Source organism: Chenopodium album, chromosome 9 (genome assembly GCF_948465745.1).
Source record: "Chenopodium album chromosome 9, dcCheAlbu1.1, whole genome shotgun sequence".
Lineage (NCBI taxonomy): Eukaryota > Viridiplantae > Streptophyta > Magnoliopsida > Caryophyllales > Amaranthaceae > Chenopodium > Chenopodium album.
This window is the reverse complement of record NC_137842.1, coordinates 28,063,636-28,070,633: the sequence shown is the minus strand read 5'-3', so window position 1 is coordinate 28,070,633 and position 6,998 is coordinate 28,063,636.

Here is a 6,998-nt window from a genome sequence, read left to right as displayed (position 1 = left end):
GCTTGAAATAGATGAAAATAGTGTAGTCTTTGTTGAAAAAGATGAAAATGTGGAAAGATTTGATGATTTTTGATTAAAAATTGGTTGAATTTGTGATGAAATTTGATGAATGGGGTTAGGGTTTGTGCGGCTTCAAGAGTGACATGTGAGGAGTGTGCGTTTGAATGAGATAGGGAAATAGGAGAAATGAGGAAAACAAGAAAGTTAAGGCTCGGCCTGCAGGGGTGCGCGTTCGCGCGGCCAAGCTGCGCGCCCGTACCCTCTCCTGGAGCGCCCGCGCCACTCAGATAGCTCGGTTTTTTGCTTCTTTGTTGCGTTCATCTGTGGGCTTATCGTTCAATATCATCCCAGGATTTTTAAACCCATCGTAATGATTAGGTTCTAAACATGAAGAATGTAGGTTTAACACCCCTACAAAAATGATAGCACCACAATGAAGTCACCAAGTTCAAATTTCCTTTAAATTTTGGCACAATTTCCCTATCTTACCTCACCGATATTTCTTACCCTTGTTACCTAAAAATTCGATAAAATCGAAAATACATCACATCAAAAACTGCAAAAACTCCTATCCATTGCTCGTGCTCGTTTGAATTAATCCATCACCATGAATTACCCTATGATTCCAAAAAAAAAAAAAAACAAGTGAAAAAAAAGAAACTAAAAGAAAAAAGAAATCAAAAGGAAAGATTAGAAATCTCTGGGTTGCCTCCCGGGAAGCGCTTGCTTAAGGTCCTAAGCTCGAGCCTTCCTCCAAATCATGGAGGGTTAAAGGACACCACCTTACTCAAAGGTGTGGAAAGTAAAAACTTCTCTTCAATTTGTAGCAACTCCTCGTTGTTGGTTGATGAAACCTCATTTGCTTGAACTTTAAAAACAACCTTCTCATTCTTCAACTTCAATCTCATCCACTTCTTCCTAGAAGCCCTTGCCTTCTTCTTGGCCTTGTTCCTTCTTGTAGACGGGTTAAAACCATCCACTTCCTTGGAACCATCCTCCTCCTCTTGAGGACAAAGCTCAAACTAATGTGGAATGTCAATTACCTCTTCAACCTTGACCTTTGAAAGCTTTTCTTCTTCACTAACTTTCATGTCATCAAACTTTACAAGCACATCAATAAAAATCTCATGAACACGGTTCGTTGAAGAATTAGTCACACACACATTATCCAATGAACAAAGGGATTTATCATTCATGACTCCTTTTACAAAAGACAAGCACTAGTAGAAAAAGCCTCATTTGCGTCGCTCATTTATAGTGTATTTGCGTCGCTTCTATGAGCGACGCAACTGCTCGCGACGCAAATGACTTTTAAGTCATTTGCGTCGCTCCTAGGGGCGACGCAAATAAGAGTCATTTGCGTCGCTCCTTTATAAACAAGCGACGCAAATGACTTTTTTAATAAACTTATTTTTTGTCATTTGCGTCGCTCCTTTATAAACAAGCGACGCAAATGACTTTTTTTAAAAACTTATTTTTTGACATTTGCGTCACTCCTTTATAAAAGAGCGACGCAAATGACTTTTCTGATAAACTTATTTTAAGTCATTTGCGTCACTCCTTTATAAAAGAGCGACGCAAATAACTTTTCTGATAAACTTATTTTAAGTCATTTGCGTCACTCCTTTATAAAAGAGCGACGCAAATGAGTTTTCTGATAAACTTATTTTAAGTCATTTGCGTCGCCCCTTTATAAACAAGCGACGCAAATGACTCTTTTGCTAAACTTTTTTTGTTATTTGCGTCGCTCCTTCATAAACAAGCGACGCAAATGACTCTTCCAATATATGCATTTTTTGTTATTTGCGTCACTTGTTTGTTTAATGAGTGACGCAAATGAGGTGAATTTTTTTTTTTTAATTATAATATAATAATTGCCTTGTATATGTTTGTAGTACCTGTTTTCCTAGGTATAAAGTAATATGCTAACGCAACCAGTAAAATATTGCAAACAAGCAACCAGTAAAATATTGCAAAACAGCCATATAAATTCAATGACTATGCAATATGCTCAGATGAAAATTGACTTCAAAAATTCAATGACTGAAATTCACAAGTATGCAATATGCTCAAATGAAAATTCAATGACTGAAAATTATAAAAATTCAATTAAATCTGCCATATAAATTCTAATTAGTGAACTAACACTAAACCTGAAATTAAACTAAGTCCGAGCCGAAATCGATTGAACATAAAAGATTGAACATTCTAATTAGTGAACTAACACTAAAAGTTCAAGTTAAATGCTACATTCTATCTACCATGAAAAGATTGAACATAAATAGAAGAAATCTTACCATAGGTGAAATTGATTTCTAAAATTCAACAATGTCGAGCCGAAATCGATTTTTGGGGGCGAAATTAAGCAATTTTTCCACTCGAAAATTCAAAAATTCAACATTGCTGTAATTTGCTTGAACTTCCTCGGGTTTTTGGGGCCGAAATTAAGCGATTTTTCCACTCGAAAATATCAGATATTGCTCGAATTTTTTCAGCAGGATTTTTAATTGAATTTTTTGGGGTTTCTACGGTTCGAATTCGTATGGAATTGAGTACATTTTTTGCTCGAAATGGGGGATTTTTGGTCGAAAATAATCAATTTTTCTGGGGTTTAAGGGTTCGAATTAATTAGGGTTTTTGGTCTAAATTTTAGTTCGAAATTGCTCGGATTTGCTGCCGATTATGGGTGTTGAACTTGATTGCGATTTTGGATGTTGAATTTGCTGGGGACTTGCCGTTTTTTGGGCGAATTTGTGGGTGTTTTTTGGGAGAATTTGTTGGATTGAAGGGTCGAAATTGAAAAGCTGGGGATTTGCAGTTTAGTGAATTAGTGAAAGTGAAAAGCTAAGGTCAAAAGCGCAGAATGGGTAACCTAAAGCAGAGTTATTTGCGTCACTTCATAATAAAAATGCGACGCAAATAACAAAATCTGAAATGCTGAAAATTTGTTATTTGCGTCGCTCATTTATTAAAAGAGTGACGCAAATTATTCAGTGCCTTATTTGCGTCGCTTGTCAGTAAATGAGTGACGCAAATAATAAACTTATTTGCGTCGCTTTAATAAATAAGAGCGACGCAAATGATAGAAAGCTAACATACATTTGTTTTTTGCGTCGCTTCTTTAATAACAAGCGACGCAAATAACTTTAAAGTATAGTAAAAATACACATTTGCTTCGTTCTTTAGAATGAGTGACGCAAATATGGCGACGCAAATGAGGCTTTTTCTACTAGTGAAGGATTCATGCATTTGTTTTAGCTTAAAAATCTCTTTTTCATTACCAACCCTCAAAGTGATACGGCCTCCCTTAACATTTATTAGAGCACCCGAAGTAGCTAAGAATAGCCTCCCTAGAATAATAGGAATGTTGTCATCCTCCTCAATTTCTAGCACAATAAAATCTACGGAAATTGTGAAACCACCTATCTTAAGGGGAACATCTTCAACTCTTCCTTTTGGGAACATAATAGATCTATCGGCCAATTGCAAGGTCATGTTCGTAGGAAGAAGTTCTCCTAGCTTAAGCTTCTTGAACACCAAGTAAGGAATAATGCTAACACTAGCACCTAAGTCACACAAAGCATTTTAAAACAGCTTATTCTTGATCTTGCAAGGAATAGAGAAATTGCCCGGATCCTTCATCTTCTTTGGTAGGTCATTGTGAATCAATGCACTACAACACTCACCAAGCTCTACCGAATCTATCTCATTGCACTCTCTCTTTCCACTCAAAATATCCTTAAGGAATTTGGAATATCTAGGAATTTGGGTCATAGCTTAGGTGAGAGGGATAGAAAGATGGATCTCCTTCAAAATGTCAAGAAATCTCCCAAATTTTTCATCTAACTTGTTCCTCATAAAATTTTGGGTATATGGAAGGTCGGGTTTTCTCACTTCCCACTAGTAGAAAAAGGCTCATTTGCGTCGCTCATTTATAGTGTATTTGTGTCGCTTCTATGAGCGACGCAACTGCTCGCGACGCAAATGATTTAAAAGTCATTTGTGTCGCTCCTAGGCGCGACGCAAATAAGAGTCATTTGCGTCGCTCCTTTATAAAGGAGTGACACAAATAAGAGTTATTTGCGTCGCTCCTTTATAAAGGAGCGACGCAAATGACTCTTATTTGCGTCGCGCCTTTATAAAGGAGCGACGCAAATGACTCTTCTGATAAACTTCTTGTTTGTTATTTGCGTCACTTGTTTATATAGGAGTGACGCAAATGACTGACTAGACAATACAAAATTGCTTTATTTGCGTCACTTGTTTGTTTAATGAGTGACACAAATGAGGTGAATTTTTTTTTAATGATAATAATTGCCTTAGCTTGTATATGTTTGTACTACCTGTTTTCCTTGCTAGTGGTATAAAGTAATATGCTAACGCTAATATAATTGAAATTAAAATGCAATATTATTGAATAGTGAAAATGTAAATTTCGGCAAAGTCTCCTTTGTATTTTGGCCTACCCATAAAATTGGGAATGACGGCATTATATTAACCTGTCCAATAATTCACATCTCAATATCATAGACATTATACTCATCATCCCAACACCAATTAACCAAAATCATTCATGTCAAGCCTATAATCCAAAACAAGAGTCCAACATGCGCTAAGTCCAATCGACAATTATAGAATTAATAACCCAACAATCATACAATTAACACCAAAGCAAAGCAATACAGCAAGCTAAGCCCAATCGACAAATCCGCAACATCATCAATCAAAACAACAGGGGTATTTGTAACCTTAATTCCTCTTTCTTTAAAAATAGAATTAATAATCCTAACATAAAGAAAAGGAGGAGCAGGAGCAGTAACATGGAAGCAGAAGCAGGAGCAGCAGCAACATGGAAGCAGCAGCGGGAGCAGTAACATGGAAGCAGAAGCAGCACATAAGAAGTTCCCTGCATCATATATAACACATTTCTATCACTTACACTCAAACAACATAAACAAGATAGCAAAACCGATTAGCAAAGACTCTTATAGAAAAAACAAGATAGTCACCATACAAAACAAGATAGTCACCATAAGCAATTACCAAAGACTCTCATAAGCAAAAACAAGATAGTAAAAAGAAGATGGTCTTTTATACTTTGTAGTTCACTTAGATTTTAGCAAACTATTATTCCCATATCCACACTATTTGACACAAGATAAACCCCAAATTGCGTATCAAATGCACACACTACTCATGGGATAAGCAATACGATTCTCATCAAATCCTACCACTCAAAAAAAAATTTAACCTCATAAGAATGCCAATTACTTTTTTCTACATATCCATGTCCATTAGACAACCATTCAAACATAAGGTTCACAACTTCACATATAAAACCCCAAGACAACACTACACGTTTACAATCAATAGGACTTAATAAAATCTAGAAAATTTACATGTTTGTAATTAGTGATTAAAGACCATTCCTCCTATAGGATATAAGATACTTGCCAATAGTCCAATACCATCATTTGCGCTGAGTAAAAGTTTGAACAGAAATACCATACACGTGTATCATGATGGATCTTTTCTCTCCTGACCAGATACTGATGATGCATCTGACTGGGCTCGGTCATAAACATACCTGTTTTTTCAAATTATTACAATGCAGAAAGAAAATAACAGAAAAGCAATCAGATATGTAAAGGAAGATCAATACAGGAATGTGACACCAAGATCTGAGAATGTCGCAAGAAAGTAAATGTTACATCTTTTTTACTACTGCCTAAATAAACCAAATGACAAGTCCAATGGAAGGTATGGTAGTTCTCTAAATAACTAGATGGAAAGTTCAAAGGAAGGTAAACGAGTTTAACAATTAACTATATTGGGTGAGGGTAGGGTCATCATTCTTTGGGATTAGGATGAGGGTAGGGGTCATCATTCTTTGGGATTAGGAGTTTTACATCAATTGATCAAAGAAGAGTCGTAGATTATATTTAATGTGTCTTTCTTTGGGATTAAGATAAGGGTAGGGTCATCATTCTAGCTAGCTTGAAATTGGTGCAATGACTAGTTCTCTTCACCTTAAAATAATCTTTATTCATTAAATATCAATTTTGATCCTGAGAATCAGAAATTTCATATAATACTAGTGAATCAATTAACATGTTTTAATCGGTAAAAATCAGTTTTATCATTAAAGGTTAATTCAGTTCAGTACACTAGATAAGATAAACAACAAGAACATCCACCAGAATATAAATACACAAGCTTCAGCTTCACTCTATGTACAAACATAATTAACCAGGCTAGAAACATTTAACTAGAATATGGATCCAAGTATAGGAATAAGAAGCTTTTCTGAAAATTTGCATGTTTCTCATCTAAATTGGAATGTACTAGTGTCCATAGCTATAAAATGAAAATCCATGTCAAATAGCATGCAGAGTGGCATGATAAGTTTTAGTAACCTCCCACATTTTATATCAAATTCCAATCAAACATCCAACTATACTAAATAAGCAATTTTCTCCTAATTAATCAAATCTGACAAAAACCCATCAAATATTAAGAATACATATCAAAACCCATAAAAAAATTTTGCTAAAAATAACTATTTGTTAATACCAGAAATTACCGAGTATCAGGCCAAGCAGACCTGTGAAATCGTTTGATGGCAATCCAATGGCCATCATTGAGCTTCCCACGATACACAATATTAGGAGCTTTCTCACCATGTTAAGAAACAATGTTCTCTGAAGAAACCCAATAACTCGTCCAATTTGAACTCTAGTGAAACTCGGTTGAGACTCACTTTCATCTTTCCCCGTTTACTACAATCCCCCAGATATCAAAAACATATAAGCATCAAAACCCATCAAAGATGAAACTACAAACAGTTAAACAACATCCACAAACCCAATCTTCGATCTCAAAACATAATAGACCATTACTCCTCCTGGATCAGATTCCAGCAACTAAAACCAAATCAGACCCATAATCCCCTTTAATCCTGATTCCAATTTAATCTCATTCATGTAACTTACCATTAT